General features: G+C 36.9%; 1 long non-coding RNA gene across 1 annotated transcript; it reads right to left on the bottom strand.

The window, feature by feature from the left end:
* LOC120220548 lies at positions 1–14,631 on the bottom strand. The gene is made up of 5 exons (XR_005525610.1): positions 14,557–14,631; positions 12,508–12,570; positions 11,858–11,941; positions 6,307–6,376; positions 1–378 (listed from the first exon to the last, which is right to left on the bottom strand). It is a non-coding gene; the product is annotated as an uncharacterized LOC120220548 (long non-coding RNA).
* Positions 14,632–15,865: the final 1,234 nt, after the last annotated feature.

The raw sequence follows: 15,865 nt of genomic DNA, 5'->3' as shown, positions 1-15,865 counted from the left end.
GAAATTTTAAAGTGTTAGAAATTTTATTAAAGTTAACATTTCACAAGGTCATACTCATACAAATCAAATTGCAAAAAGTTTCAGGCATACAAACTATCTGTGTTAATGTGCCATCTTTCTTCTCCAAATGTCAAAAAATGTACTTGTTTTAATGATACAAAAAGTCTTTAGAAAGTCAAATCCACTGTCCATTTGTGCTGGGTAAGAAACCTAGGTCTTCGTTCATTTCATGAAATCCATGTTAAAAGAACCCTGTCTTGGTTGTATATTATCACAGCACTCTTGTATTAATCCATTTTCCTCAATTCCCCACAGTGGACTGCCATCTTGTTTTCTCAGTGGTAGGGTCCATTTGAGACTCTTCAAGCTGACTGGGTGCTTGATGAAAACATTAAAAGAAAAAAATGCTGTTGGAATACCAATAATCTTATTCCTTCAAACAGAGAACATCCACCCACCTTGAAGATACTCTTACCATACACAATGCTTTAAATTTTGTAACGGCTTTAAACTATGAAACTATAGTATATTAAAGTTGTATACACTGCACACACTTCTCAATGAAGAGAATCATGGAAAGACTACAAACGAGTAACAAAGTTCTACTATCACGGATACGTATGTAACTATTAAAAAGTGGTAGTGAATAATCATTTTTTACATATGGAATGTTGTTATATGGTCAATATTAAGAAAAAACAAAAATTCAAATTCAAAATCCTGGAAAACTGAATTACAACAACACTATGGATTCTAAATCTCAATGCAGAAAAGTCTCCAAGCTTCTTCAGATAAAACTACCTATGGAATAGAATCCTAAGTAAAAAAAAGAAACGAAACCAAGGCAGTGGGTAACAGCAGTTTTCCAGTCCAACAGATGTAAATTAATTTTGTTGAGATAACACAAATGGCCAATCAAGATGTCACCATCCTCAGCTACTTATATGAGAACACAGAAAATATGTAGCAATTAGGAAGCAGAAAGATCAAAAATGCAAAATATCTACCTAGCTTTTTGGTATTTGCCATAAAATGTTAACAACTTTCAAATTAAACACAAATAAAATACTCCTATTGCCAGAATACCAAATGTTCATCAAAAAACAAATGCATTTCTTAAATAATTTGAACTAAAGGTATTAAGTGGGAAATCAGGATATTGTACTATTAAATAATCCTGATCCATCAAAATCAGACATAACTCCAAAAGTAAGTTTTAACTCCGGTCTTCTCAATCAGTTTTGTGGCTCAAACTAAATCTGTAGAGATGAAGTCTGGGTGACTAGGAGATTATTAAATATAAAATATTTTTTTCAGGTAGTTAAACCTTATCTCCTAACTATCATTAGGATTTGTTGTCTATAAATACAATACAAAAAATCTACTCAGGGAACTACTGGGTAACCAGGAGACACTGGCACTCATGTTAGAAATGGACTGAAAAGTGAATGTCACAACATCAGTTACAAACACCAAATATAAGATCTTTCTCCTTCACAAGCTTTCCTGCTTTCTATCCACTCTAAAATAAGAACTACACAACTCATTCAGTACTATTGTCAATAAAAAACCTTCCATTTGAATTATTTATTCCTTAAAATTAAGGAACATATCTACCTATATAAGTATAAAAATAAAAACACCATCATTTCTCTTCCACGATTAATTATAAACTAATTTGTCCCCAGTCTCTACTGGTACAATGCCAGATCATCAAGCTCTAAATGACACTAGGGATGTAAACACTATTATGATGAACAATGACACTATGTATAGAAAACAAGTTACAATCATTACAATAGCTATAGGTGCAATATATTCAATTTAGTGCATTAAATGAAAAACTCAATGCTTTATATTCTTCTGCCACACACAACAGGAGGTAAAATTTATCCAGGATGTTATATGAAATTTCATTTTGAACGTCATTATCTTAAAAAATTTCAAAACAGGGGCGCCTGGGTGGCTCAGTAGGGTAAGTGTCTGACTTCGGCTCAGGTCATGATCTCAAGGTTCATGGGTTAGAGTCCTGCATCGGGCTCTGTGCTGACAGCTAGCTCTGAGCCTGGAGTCTGCTTCAGATTCCCTGTCTCCCTCTCTCTCATACCCTCCCCTGCTAACAGTCTCTCTCTCAGAAATAAATAAAACATTAAAAAAATTTAATTTCAAAAGAAACCTAATTACATTAAAATCATTCTAAAATTACCCAATAAAATGCACTAGTTTGTGTGACAATAGAGTTAGAAAATACTAGCACATTGATCACTCTATCACATATACTGTTAGGTTTTAAGGTAGCTAAACAAAGAGGAATAAAGAAAGACAATGCTAAAGAGAAAGCAGACTCTAATGATATTAAAAAGCCATGATCAGTCTGCACTCCTACAAAGCCAATAAAAAGACAACGGTGAGAATTTTGTTAATAAGCAAAAGTGCTCATTAAAGCATCAAAATACCTAAAAGAGCAATGAAGGGATTTATGAGTAAGCCATTTATTTTCATGGAATCCCAAAGTCTTGCAAAAAGAATAAGCAAAATTATGTTTAAAAAGTAAAGAAAGTAGGCATGAGTTCTGTGAACCTGGAAATTTTCTTGGTAACAAAATCCAGTTCTTCATGGGTAAAATGGAAATAGTACCTACCTCATGCGGAAGAAGTGAGAATTAAATAGGCCAGTACACTTAGAGCTTTCATATTACTTGGCATATAGAAAGATTTCAATAAATGTTATTGAGCTATTATTCCCATATACCACAATAACCAAAGTACATGGAGATCTACAAACTAAACTTACAGAACCAAAACGATTTATATTCCAATAGCAACAATCTAAAAAATCCATACGATATGGAATGACCCCACATGGGGTCAATTATTTAAGGACAAATTCAGCTTTAGAAAGATAACTTAGGGGTGCTTGGGTGGCTCAGTCGGTTAAGCATCTGACTTTGGCTCAGGTCATCATCTTGTGGTTTCTGAGTTTGAGCCCAGCATCCGGCTCCGCACTGGTTGTTCAGAGCCAACTTGTAATTCTCCCTCTGCCTCTCTCTGTCCCTTCCCCACGTGCATGCTCTTTCTCTCTCAAAATAAAACTTTTAAAAATGAATAAAAAGATAATTTAATCTTGCATTCAAATAAGATCAGCATAGAACACTGAGTAGGGTTAAGATATCAAAACCCTATTGCTCTACATCTCTCCAGTAACTTTTGAATTCCTACAGACATACTGAAAGAATAATGGTTTGATAAAGAATTTCGTCTTCGGGACACGTGGGTAGACTTTGACTAGGGTCATGTTGCGAGTTCAAGCCCTGCAATGGGCTCTGTGCTGACAGCTCGGAGCCTGGAGCCGGCTTCGGATTCTGTGTCTCCCTGTCTGTTGCTCCCCGAGTCGCACTCCCTCGCTCTCAAAAATGAATTACGATTAAAAGAAGAGAAGAATTTCATCCTCAAACAGACCTACATCTTTTGTTCATTTCACATACTGGCTCAAGCTCATTCCATGAATACGTAAGAGAATTTTTCCACTATGACATTCACAGTTTGTATCTCCTTTTTAAGGAAAACTGTTCTTAGAAAATTCCCAAAGGCCAAAGCAAAGGCTTCAATGTAAGAAGACACTAAATAATGCTACCCCTTATTAAAATACCTAAATATTGTACATCCAAAAACTTAAGAATACGTAATTAAGTAAAGAGGTCTTCTCTCGGGGCGCTTGGGTGGCTCAGTCAGTTGGGCGTCTGACTTCGGCTCAGGTCATGATCTCACAGTTCATGGGTTAGAGCGCCACATTGGGCTCTGTGCTAACAGCCAGCTAAAAGTCTGGAGCCTGCTTTAGATTCTGTGTCTCCCTCTCTGACCCTGCCCTGCTCACGCTGTGTGTGTGTCTCAGAAATAAATAAAAACATTTAAAAAGAAAGAAAGAAAGAAGTCTTCTCTTTAAACTCTAACTCAGTAACTGTGTTCCAAAACCAGTGGTACTGTAAAATCAAATAAGTCAGCTGAAATAAAAGTGAAGTTGTCAGTTGAAACGCGACTCCTGGGGTGCCTGGATGGCTCAGTCGGTTGGGCATGCGACTTCAGCTCAGGTCATGATCTCACAGTTCGTGGGTTCAAGCCCTGCGTCGGGCTCTGTGCTGACAGCTCAGAGCCTGGAGCCTGTTTCAGATTCTGTGTCTCCCTCTCTCTCTGACCCTCCCCTGTTCACGCAGTCTCTCTCTCAGAAATAAATAAAAAACATTTAAAAACAGAAATGCAACTCCTGACTGAACTAGGTTTACAAGGGGCTTCCCCTAAAATAAGCATAACGAATCTCCTTACCTCTACTTCCCAGCAAACTCCTATTTTTAATAGCAACAAAAATGTGAGGGACAGGTAAGAGTACAAGGAAAAAGAAAAGATTACGGATTCTTAATTTTAAAAGTAGATGGCTCTAATAATGCCACAATAAATTAATGTTAATTTATATTACTTTAAAACTCAGATACTTATTGCAAAACCAAAGGGACATTAAGAGTATAAAATAACGAGGAGCAAAAATTCAGTCTTCCCATCATGTAATTTAAATTCTTGGTGCTTATGACTTGATTTCAATCTTCTTCTCATCTTTAAATTTGAAAGCATTTGGGGTACATGGGTGACTCAGTCAGTTAAAAGTCTGTCTCTTAATTTCAATTCAAGTCTATGATCTTAGGGTTCATGAGTTCAAGCCCCATGTCAGGCTCCACACTGACAGCACTGGAGCCTACTTGGGATTCTCTGTCTCCTCTCTGCCCCTCCCACTCTCACTCAAAAATAAATGAACATTAAAAACAATTTGGAAACATTTAATACAGAATTGACATACACTGTCTTATTACCAAAAATAGCTTGAATCCTCATAGGATCACAATATTTAACAAGTCTGCATCCTGAAGACAGTGCGGATAATAAAACCTAACTACAAAATTATTTGAAACATACTAGCCAGCCACTGATCTCTTAAGAGAGTGAGATTATGGTAACTAAGGAAAAAATCGTATTTAAAATTTACAATCAAATCATCTTTAATGTCCCTATGTTAGTTTAAAATCTGACTACACATGAATGTTGCGAGGCTGAAAGTTGTAGTTTCTTATCACTTTCAATTTTTACTGAGTCAAGTCTTGGTTTTTAGACATAATAAAAATAAATACTGCATTAAAATGTGTATTTTCATAATGAATTTAACTTTCTTTATCGATTAGACTTAAAACACTAGTTGGTAAATAATATTTGGCAGAAATTATATACCATAAATCAACAAGTATTTATTGAGGATCCACTATGTGCCAGGCAAGTAATCTCTTTAAAACATAAGACAGGAGATCAATGGTTGTACAACATTAGGAAAGTTTTCATATCTGCCCTCATCATCACCATCAAAACATAACCAAGAAAAAAGTAGACATTTATACAGAAGTTGAAGTACTACTTAGAAAAAAAAATTCTCTAGAATGTAGATTACCAAATGGGATTCAAATTTATAAAACAGCTAGTATTTAAATATCATACCAAAAAGTCCTCTCAATAATATGTCCTTTAGAGAATTCATCCAAATTCATTTTCTACACACTCTTTTCCCACTCTTTCTCATGCTGGGAGTTAGAATAAACTATTCCATAGTAGTAGTAACCAAGTCTTCTAACATCAAAGCATAACCCCAGCGTGAAAAGAATTTTGTGTTGGGCTTTTAAGTTCAAGGAATGTTCAGAATTACTTAGTTTACTAAAACTATTCATTGAAATCCATGAAAAAGTATGTTCTGTTATCAAAAGAAAACCCAAGGGCTTCTGAGTTCTAGGAAGAATTAAGTTGACACAGGGATGGATCTAGGACAAGAACAGGTAAGCTTTCTTTACAGAACAAGATAATAAATATTTAGCATTTACGACCATTAGCTACAACTACTCTCAACTCCGCAGCTATAGTGGGAAGACAGACAGACAACGTGTAAATAAAAGAGCATAGCTGTGTTTCAATCAAACTTTATTTATAGGGGCAGGTTACCAACACCCAGCTCTAGGGTGAAATGTCAGAAGTATGTTCAAATGTGAGTTACTTTGCATTCTGTCAGGGAGTTTAAGTGAAGAAAGAAAATAACAACTTGGAATAAATAAACAAGCACAATTTAATAAACTTCACACACATCTAATCATGTTTATTTTTGTACTGCTTTGAGATTCACCAACTCCCTCTATATTTTTACAAGTAATTCAATTATTCAAATTTCCAAAGTCATATTGAAAATTTAAAAACAGATTAAACATGAAAATTAAATAAAACTTACTAAATGGTTCCACCAACATCTATTACGTTGTACAGGCCCTTTAGAGAATTCAGCCTCAGGATTCACATTTCTGCAGGAAACAAAAAGAATTAATTTTATGCATAGAAATAGAGAAAACTAGGCTACTAAAATGCCTTATTTGAAAACTTCAACATAATGACCATCCACTAGAAGACCAAGACATTCATGTATTTATGAACAACATATTCCAAGCAGAAGTTCTAACCCAAGAATTTTTTAATTTTTATTTATTTTTTGGTTTTTTTTTAATGTTTTATTTATTTTTGAGAGAGAGAGAGAGACCCCGCATGAGCAGGGGTGGGTCAGAGAGAGGAGACACAGAATCCAAAGACAGGCTCCAGGCACTGAGCTAGCTGTAAGCACAGAGGCCAACGCGGGGCTTGAACCCACGAACCGTGAGATCATCACCTGAGCTGAAGTCAGATGCTTAACCAACTGAGCTACTCTGGTGCCCCAGGAATTTCTTTTTTAATTTCATATTCATTTTTGAAAGTAAGTGAGACAGAGTGTGAGCAGGGAAGGGGCAGAGAGAAAGAGACACAGAACGCAAAGCAGGCTCCAGGCTCTAAGCTGTCAGTACAGAGCCTCAATGTGGGGCTCGAACCCCCTAACCATGAGATCATGACCTGAGCCAAAGTCAGACACTCAACCAACTGAGCCACCCAGCCGCCTGTCTAGCCCCAAGAATTTTAAATCCGGCTGTACAGGAGGCTTACCTGTAGGGTAAGTTACTATAAAAACCATTCCTAAGTCTCAGTCCCCAAGAACTCTCAACAGAGCACAATAAACGCTGGCCTCCCCTGGTGGATCTAATGGGGAATCAAGGTAAAGAACTAGTTGTTTCGGAGTCTAACATCACCTCCTAACAGTACAGAATTATTTTCTGGTCTTTGATCTAATCTACTTTCAAGGCATCTAAAGGAAAACTTCCATTACCTGCCTGCAAGGCCGTATTTCATTATTATTATTATTATATTATTATTTCATTATTTAGTCAAATTATTTTAAGATAAAGTGATAGAAAACTAACTTTAGACAAGATTTTAAACAACTTTTATTACCAACTATATTGACCTACTCAAGTTAACTCTGACCCTTTTTAAAATACATTAACAAAAATATCATATCCAAACTTTCCACCAGTTAGACTGAAATGGTCCATAAACAAAACATGGGAAATGATGTTTTTCATGTTTCAAATGCCCTCTGAATACAAGTATGTATTTTTTCAGTCACTCCTACTCTGAAGTATACTAACCATACTATGTAGAGCATCAGAAAAGCTCTGGTTAAGTTCAATATTAAAGTGTAGTAATTTAAGGATTTTTAAAAGCAAAACAATTTAGGATTTAAGTTAAAACTAAGCTACTCAAATGATGTTCCATGACTAAGATTTCAAATTTTCGAATTATAAAGCAAGTTCCTGATTATATAACCAAATCTAAAATCCCTTTAGTCATTTTGGCTAATCATAATCAAGAAATGCAACAAAGATTTGCTTCGAAATTATCTGAGAGTTAAGTTGCTAAAATACATTCCAGCGAGGAATTTATAAGAAAAAGGATTATTTATTTTCAAGCTTCCAAGTTTAATCTGACCTTAATAAGGAATAGTTTGTGAACAAAGAAAAGTTTTAAATCAAGTTAAGTGATCTAAACGGATATAACTCCTAAGAGAAAGGTGGCATTAACTTTTTATTTGTGAAAAAAATGTCTGAGGAAATCCCTCACACTGGTCTGGCAATGTGAGTAAAAAGCTACCTACCAGTAGAAATATTCTGCCTGTGGGTTTTCACTTCACCAAAAATAGAAAAAGACTTAGGAGCCCACTTTGCACCACTTCAAAAATTACGGACACCAACGTAAACTGCCATGCATACCATCTCCTTTCCCAAAATTGAGAAGGTAGTACTCTGTCTTCCTTTAAGAGAAGCCAAGTTTGGTTTAAGCAGACTACTAAAGTTGGTGCTTTTGCTCATATTCCTACATATCTTTAATGTTTTGCCGTATCATAGATTCTCAGTTAATATAAAGCTATAGGTGTGATGTACATTTTGATCGTTCTATATTAATAGGCAAAAATGGTGTTATCTTTATTAGCCCGTTTGTGCTTTTCTTAAAATATTAACTTTGCTACTTTTTAAAGCCCTTGGAGCAATTCTTACATATAAGAAAAAAAACCAGAGAACACTTTGAAATAAACAGATGAAATTTTCCACAAAAATAAGGTAGTAATAGGGGTGCCTGGGTGGCTTATTCGGTTAAGTGTCCAACTTCAGCTCAGGTCATGACCTCATGGTTGGTGGGTTCAAGCTTGCATCAGGCTTTGTGCTGACAGCTAGATCGGAGCCTGGAGTCTGTCTTCGGATTCTGTGTCTCCCTCTCCCTCTGACCCTCCCCTGCTCATGCTGTCTCTCTCTCTCAAAAATAGATAGAACATTAAAAAAAAAAAAAAGAATATTTTTAAAACATAAGGTAGTAATGAAGTCATTAACATTCGTAAGAAAACTCAAGAAACCATTAAAGTTAAGCAAACTACCTTGATAATCAGTTAAGCAAACTACCTTGATAATCTAAATTAAAATGATTATGATCACTATGTAGTACACATCAAGGGCAAAATTGCTTATTTGGGAAATATTCCTTATCAAATAAATAGCTTAATTTTAAAAAGCAAAGGTTTTCCAAAACACAGAACTATCTAGCTTCGTACATTGTACAAATAAAAACAATCAAGCCCTATAGTTTTTATTTGTAAATTTCAGAACTTTGTCAAATTTAAACTGTAAAGGTTAACTACATTCAGAAATAACAGCCAAATCTGAAAATTAAAAGTTTGTACTGAGCCAATCTACTAGGGGAAGGTAGTTCGTAAAATGAGATTTATCCTTGAAATATAAAAATTTCTGAAAGGAAATTGGTTATGTCAAGCAGGTAAACTACAGATCCTTGTTTATAATTATCACAGCCAGCTACAAATGTTAACTACACTAAATTTTAAGTATATTTAATCCAATTTTTTTATTGCAGCATTCTAAATCTCACTGGTTTAAATACAATTAAGCACCTTAATGGCTTTTCAAGATCAATTTTCCAACATCTGCATTTAGATTTAATATTTTGGAATGTCTACAATCAAAAAAGTCGGGTGCACTATCACCCAGGGCCCATATTATTCAAATTTCACAGAAACAGTACATACAATTATGCCAAATTACAAAAACTATTCTGTTTGTATAAAAGAAGACACTCATTATTATTTTCATCACACAATTAAAGGCTAAAAATATCTTAAGAGATTAGAAACTTCAAGTATTTTCTATAGATTAGAAAACAATGTCTACAGTCAATGTCAAGATTACAGAGCTAATCTACATTTAGAAGCTCGGTTTCCTGATTGCTGAATCATGGTTAAATTTTCCACTCTATCACACACAGCTCTCATTAATGAAGAAGATGGAGATGTCCTCATAGTATCTTTTTCCCCTTAAGGCTCTCAACAAAAAAAAACCTAAATACCTCAGAGCAGATAAATAAATTCACTGGTTGTCCACACTCCAAATTTTTAAATAACCAAAAAACTAAAAATAACAGTAAATTCAACTTGCAAGAAAATTTATATTCAACATACATACCTCTATCACATAACCTATCCTCTAAGTGTCATACCACAGTTCATGTGAACCTTGTGATTAACTAAGGGCAGAACATGGCTGCTTTTCTTTCTGTGGAATTTCAGGTAATTTTTTAAATAGTATTACCATAGTAACAAATGCAATGAAATCTATCACCAAGTCAACCTGATGATTTTTAGGATCCAAAAATTAGTTCAAAATGCCAAAATAAAAATAAGTATTTAACTATCTCTTTGATTCTTAAGCAGAATATAGCAGTAAACTAATAAGTTACTTTTTAAATGAAATCTGGTAATTTAAAATAATATCTACACTTATGTTTGAAACACAATTATTTAAAATAACAACTACTTTTAATTCCGTTACTTTTGTCCATCAAATATACCGCCCATTTTACAAGCTTGGCTCAAGCAGCAAATCTCAAAACACTAAATATAAGCAGCATCAGCATAAAGGTTGAAATACATGTAAGACCTTCTTAAAATGTTATTTGCTGTAATTCTTTATCTTGGTGATAAAAGAGAAGCTACAATCCATTTTATTGGGGATTAATTTAGAAATTACTAGATCATTTAAATATTTAATTCTTGATACTGGAGTAAAAGATAAAAACCATGATCATTTAACATGTCTAACCTTCAACCATTCGTTTCTTACTTTAATGGGTCAAACTGAATCTTTGATAGGCCATTTTAAATTTATTGCCAATTTACACTTAAAATTACATTTCATATACATTTGTGTCTAAGAGGTCCAATTCTCAATTTTTATCACAGTGCCCAACCACATCTGAATGCTAATCTAATATCCTATCATTTGCATACAAGAAACCTAACCTTGGCATTTGTGTCGAAGGTTAAGATGAAATCGCTTTTGATTTTTATATACGTTAGATCTTTAAAGATGCTATAGTTACGGGTCTAACATTTAGTTTCCTTTTGCACACTAAAACAAACACAAATTTGATCAAATCTGCAAAATGACTGAAAAGGAAAAATAATTTAAAACAAAGGCAATAAAAACATTACCTTTATCACCTACCTCAGTGATACAATTAGCCAACATCAACAGATAAAAGAATTTCTACATTTCAAGGACAAAGGAAAACTTGCCTTTATGTTACTTATCTGACTATTCTTAAAATTTCCCATTACTATATATACATATGTACTCTGCTAAATCCCTAACATCAGCTTCACAATAATTTCCATGTACAGTATTGACTTATAAAACACCTCTCTTGAAAATTCCCCACAGACGTATTTTTTCATTTACATATCTAGTTTTAAGATGTGAAAGTACTGTATACGTGTTGAAAATTATCTGTTCCTTTTATGCTTTAAAAACAATTACAAAGCTGTAGATTACAGGCCCCATTAGATGCATTATTCAAATTTCCTATAAGATAACTCACTTTCATACCTGTCTGAAAACAAACTCGTAAAAACAGGTAAAATGAATGTATTAATTCCACTAATAAGGACTAAAATACGAAAGTGTCTGCAGTTTTTAAAATACAGTTTTTTTAAGAAATGAAAGATCGGCAAATACAAAATTCTACACCATTTCCAAAATGTGACCTTTATCATCCAAAAAAATGGCTAAAGCATTTCAGATTATAAGGACATACAATTCTGATAACTACTGATTTAATCATAATTCTGAAGCAGATTATTAGAAAGTACTGACCATGTACTACTCTAAGTTACATATCAACTGTTTTATTATAACACAAAAGTGCTTTGATGTGAGATAAATGAATTTGATGGGCTTTTTTTCTCCTTTTCCAAGATAAACAATCTACATTTTATGTTTCACTGACCAACTTAGTGATATTTTCCTACTCCAATGTTGGTAGCTATCAAATTTCAGATGTTGAATAAAACATTTACTTACTTGCTATGTAAAGTAGACTTTTGCAAATATTTCCTTTATCCTCAAGGATAAATCTCCATGGCCTCAGTCTTCAAAATGGCATACCTTTGGGGGAGGGGAGGGAAATACACCAATATTCTAAACAATTTATTGATGCAACAACAAATAGCAACTAGGAATGTTTTAAAACTTTTATTGTATAAAAGAAAACAAAAACTAAAATCTATGCTCACAAAACTTGATTTTTAAAATGTTCTTCCCTAAAATCTACTACTAAGAATACGAACTCAAATTTTCCAATAAATTCATTTCTTTAAATACTTAAAAAATCAGTTTGCACAGTATATTAGAGAATTAAAAAGAAAAAATGGATCTTTTGTTCATGGTTCTTCTCAAAATATAACCAGTCTTTTCTCGTTCCCAAAATTAAACAAAGGCTTAAGGGACCTTCAGTATTTTAAACTACTCATAAAGGCACATTAAGTTACAATGGCTAACCACATATACTTTTCATTCAACGGAAAGGTTTAAAGCCTCTGTAAAATTATTTCAGATATTCAGTTTTTTATACTCATAATCACTACTTATTGGAAATAAATTATTAAACAGTAAAATAAAAACCAAACAGGCTTCTTCTTATGTTAAAGATATTAAAATTTACCCAGTCTTACCTCAAATAAAAGAGCTGTATTTGTTCAGAATCATCATCAACCATATTTAATCTGGTAAATTACCTTTAAAAAAAAAAAAGATGATATCAATGTTTTGATTTTTAAACATTTCTTGGCCAAAGTTTGTGTGATGAAACAATAAGAAAATATTCCAAACATGATCTATGGATAAATGGACAAATTTAGGGATGGTTCATGGACACACCACCTTTACAGTTAAGGATGCAGTTATTTCTTATCTTAATAATCTATCAGTCTTTGTTTTCCATATCTTTTGGTGGCATGGATAAACACTAGGGATTAAGGCACGGAGATTAAATAAACTACAGAAAATTCACATCTCCAGACAGATTTAAGATTTTAACCTCGTTTCTGTTTTTCTTTTGATGCCAGGCAATACATCAAAACAAAGGAAAAGTTTACCCCGTTTAAATACTGAAATCATCTTAAGAAATACATTACCAACTAGAAATACCTTTTACAATTACAAGCAATTAAAAATTAACTCCTCCAGGAGAAATTAGTGAAGTTAAAATGGCTACTGGTTACTTTAAATTTTTAAAACACAAGTTATTTGATCTCACCAAGTGAGATATTAGCTTTGTCTTTTAAGCAAGTCTAAAACATGTAGTATCTATGACCTTTCTTCCATTTCAAACCAGGGTCTTGAAAATTTTCAGTCTCTGCCTTCCCCCATTTCTCCCATAAAAAGATCTAAAGAGGTTAAATTGCTAGCAATTATTTTGCATTTCACTATTCAAAAAAGGAGCCTGAAAAAAAACAGATTCAGAACATACATTTAAAACTTATTTTAGTGTTCACAAATATCAAAAATGCGGTTTTGAAAAACCAAAATTGGTACTTAAGATTCTGTAAATCAAGATATGCGCAACTGATGTAACATGTAGCACTTTATTAATGCCTTTCAGAGAATAAAGCAATTTCACTAACAAAAATACCATCAGAAATACAGTCGAATACACCAATAACTTTGATTTTCTAAGTACTACGTAAATCTGCCCAACACTGTTTTTACGTAGATCTGCACCTTTACAACACGAGAGCTACCGCAGAATGAAGACAAATATATTCTAAAATACACAAAGGTTTGTGCATTTTGTGATCTGTTCCTCAAACCACTAAACTTAAATTCCCTCTCAATTTTTTAGACTCAAAAAAACTACAGAGGACTCTGCAAATTCTTGAGAAAGCAGTATTTAGTATTAAAATACTCTCCCGTTTTCAACATATCTAGATTTTTATGCATGCAACAAATGCAACAAATATGGCTCCTCTTCATCGCCCATTACCGAGAACAGTCCTACTTTAATATTTACACTAAGAGAAAGTAACTTCACAAAGAGATCTGGCGTCAGAATATTCCTTTGTAAAAGTTTCGTCGACCACGGCTTATGCTAACATACATTATTTTTAAAAATAATCGAATAGTGAACTTCAACTTTTAGAAGTCTAGGAACTGATCCAAGTACGTTCTAACATTCAGGTGTTGTAAGTTACAGATAACGGCTCCTTATGACCTTCTAAAAAGTACCAAACAGTGTATTTAATCATTATTCAAACATAAGAATGTCAACTAATTTTGGCGTAATTAGTCCGCAAAATAAACTCTCTTGATCAAACGTCATCGTCTAGCCTCGTAATTAAAACCTATTTCCATTAAACAGCCCAGACGGTATATAGGAAACTTATCTTCGTAATTTTTGAAATTCCAGCGGCAGTTCTCCAACTTGCATTTTTAAAAGACAACCTTAACGTCATAAAGGTTTTAATAAGCAGCAAGTACCTTCTTGTCTGTAACACTGCAGCCGTTTTCAAAATCGGCTCTGAAAGAGTTAAAAGCCAACACCCAAAAGAAAAAAAAAAATAACAAGTTTTATTTTTGTTTAAACGTAGTCAGGGTTCCATTGTTCTTTTAAATTCCACCATGGAGGAGGGCTCCCACCTCGCCGGAAAGAGGTTAAAAAAGCTCCCCAGGTGGAGAACCTGAAAGGGATTCGTTCCCTTACCCTAAATATCAAAATAACTCACCCGGACAGAAAAGGGCTCTCCTCGCGCGGTCCCCTTCGGGCTCGGGCCTGCGGTCCCCCGCCGCCGCCCCTTTCCCGGCCGGGCCGCTGCGGGCAGCGAGGCCGCCCCCCGTGGGGTCCGCCGCGGGGCCCCGCGCGCCCCCCGGCCCCCGGCGCTTCCCGCCCGGAGAGCCAGCAGGCGCCGTCGGCGGGGCCGCCCGGGGAGAGCCGGCCGGCGAGGCCCGGCCCGCCGCCCCCTCCTGCTCGCGCGCTCAAGGACATTTTGCTTTTCCTCCCAAGGACAAAGGACAATAAAAGGAGCCGGGGAGCCACTCACCGGGTCCGAGCGCGGCTGTCGGCACCTCCAGGTCGCCCGCACCCGCGTTCCGCGCCGTGCCGCCCGCCCGAGCCTCCCGCCCGCGCCGGGTCGAGCTGCCGGGGCCCCGGGGAGCCTCCGCGGCCGCTGCCGCAGCGGCGCTTTCGGCGTCGTGGGCCCGGGCGCCCCGGGCGCCTCTGCCGCGGGCTCCGACACCGGCGCGCGGCCCGCCGCGCCTGAGCCGCGGCCGCTTCGCTCCCGCGGGCCTGAGGGTCGCCCGGGCGCAGGTTCCCGCCGGCCGGCGGGCCCCGCGGCCGCGGCGGAGCGCCTGACAGCTCGGGGTGCTGCTGCCTCTCCGGCCATCTTGTGCCGTGTGTGTGTGGTGTCTCTCTCCCGTCTCCTCTCTCGGCTTTACTCCCTCCTCCTCCTCCCCCCGCCCCACACACCACACAACATGGCCTCTTCGCTGCGGCGGCGGCTGCGGCGGTAGCAGCAGCTCCACCGCGCTCCTGCCCGCACCCCTCCCCCACTCTCCCCGCCTCCCGCCCGCAGCCCCAAGTCCCAGCGCGCACGCGCGCCGCCGCCCGCCCGCCTCGGCTATTGGCTCCCCGAGCTTCCTGCCACCCCTTCCCGGGAGCGGCCTCACGCACGCTTGCAGGCGTCTTCCTCCCTCCTAACAACAACTACTTCGATGCTATTGGCTAATTCTGATCCCACCCCGTCGGCAGCCTCCGCGCGGATAGGCTGACCTTAGTGCCATTCACCTCCCGTAGGTGTTTCTGATTTTCTTGAGGGGCACCATCCGGCGATTGGCTGGTGATGGAACCTTTGGGTTTGGAGCTGAGCTGTTGCTTTGCGCCCCGCAGTGCGGACCCCTCCAGGCTGGCTGGTGAGGGGCGGCGGGGGGCGGCGGAGGGCGGTTGGTTCCTGGCGCAGGGTAGGCCAGGTAGAATTATTAGTACAGAGATCTTCACTTCTGGATAAGAGCTTCACTTCCGGAAAAAGCTCAGTGCTT

The sequence above is a fragment of the Hyaena hyaena genome, unplaced genomic scaffold, assembly GCF_003009895.1.
Source record: "Hyaena hyaena isolate Hyena2069 unplaced genomic scaffold, ASM300989v1 scaffold_702, whole genome shotgun sequence".
Taxonomy (NCBI): domain Eukaryota; kingdom Metazoa; phylum Chordata; class Mammalia; order Carnivora; family Hyaenidae; genus Hyaena; species Hyaena hyaena.
Note: the sequence above shows the minus strand (reverse complement) of the source record. Positions and strands in the feature narration are given on the sequence as shown.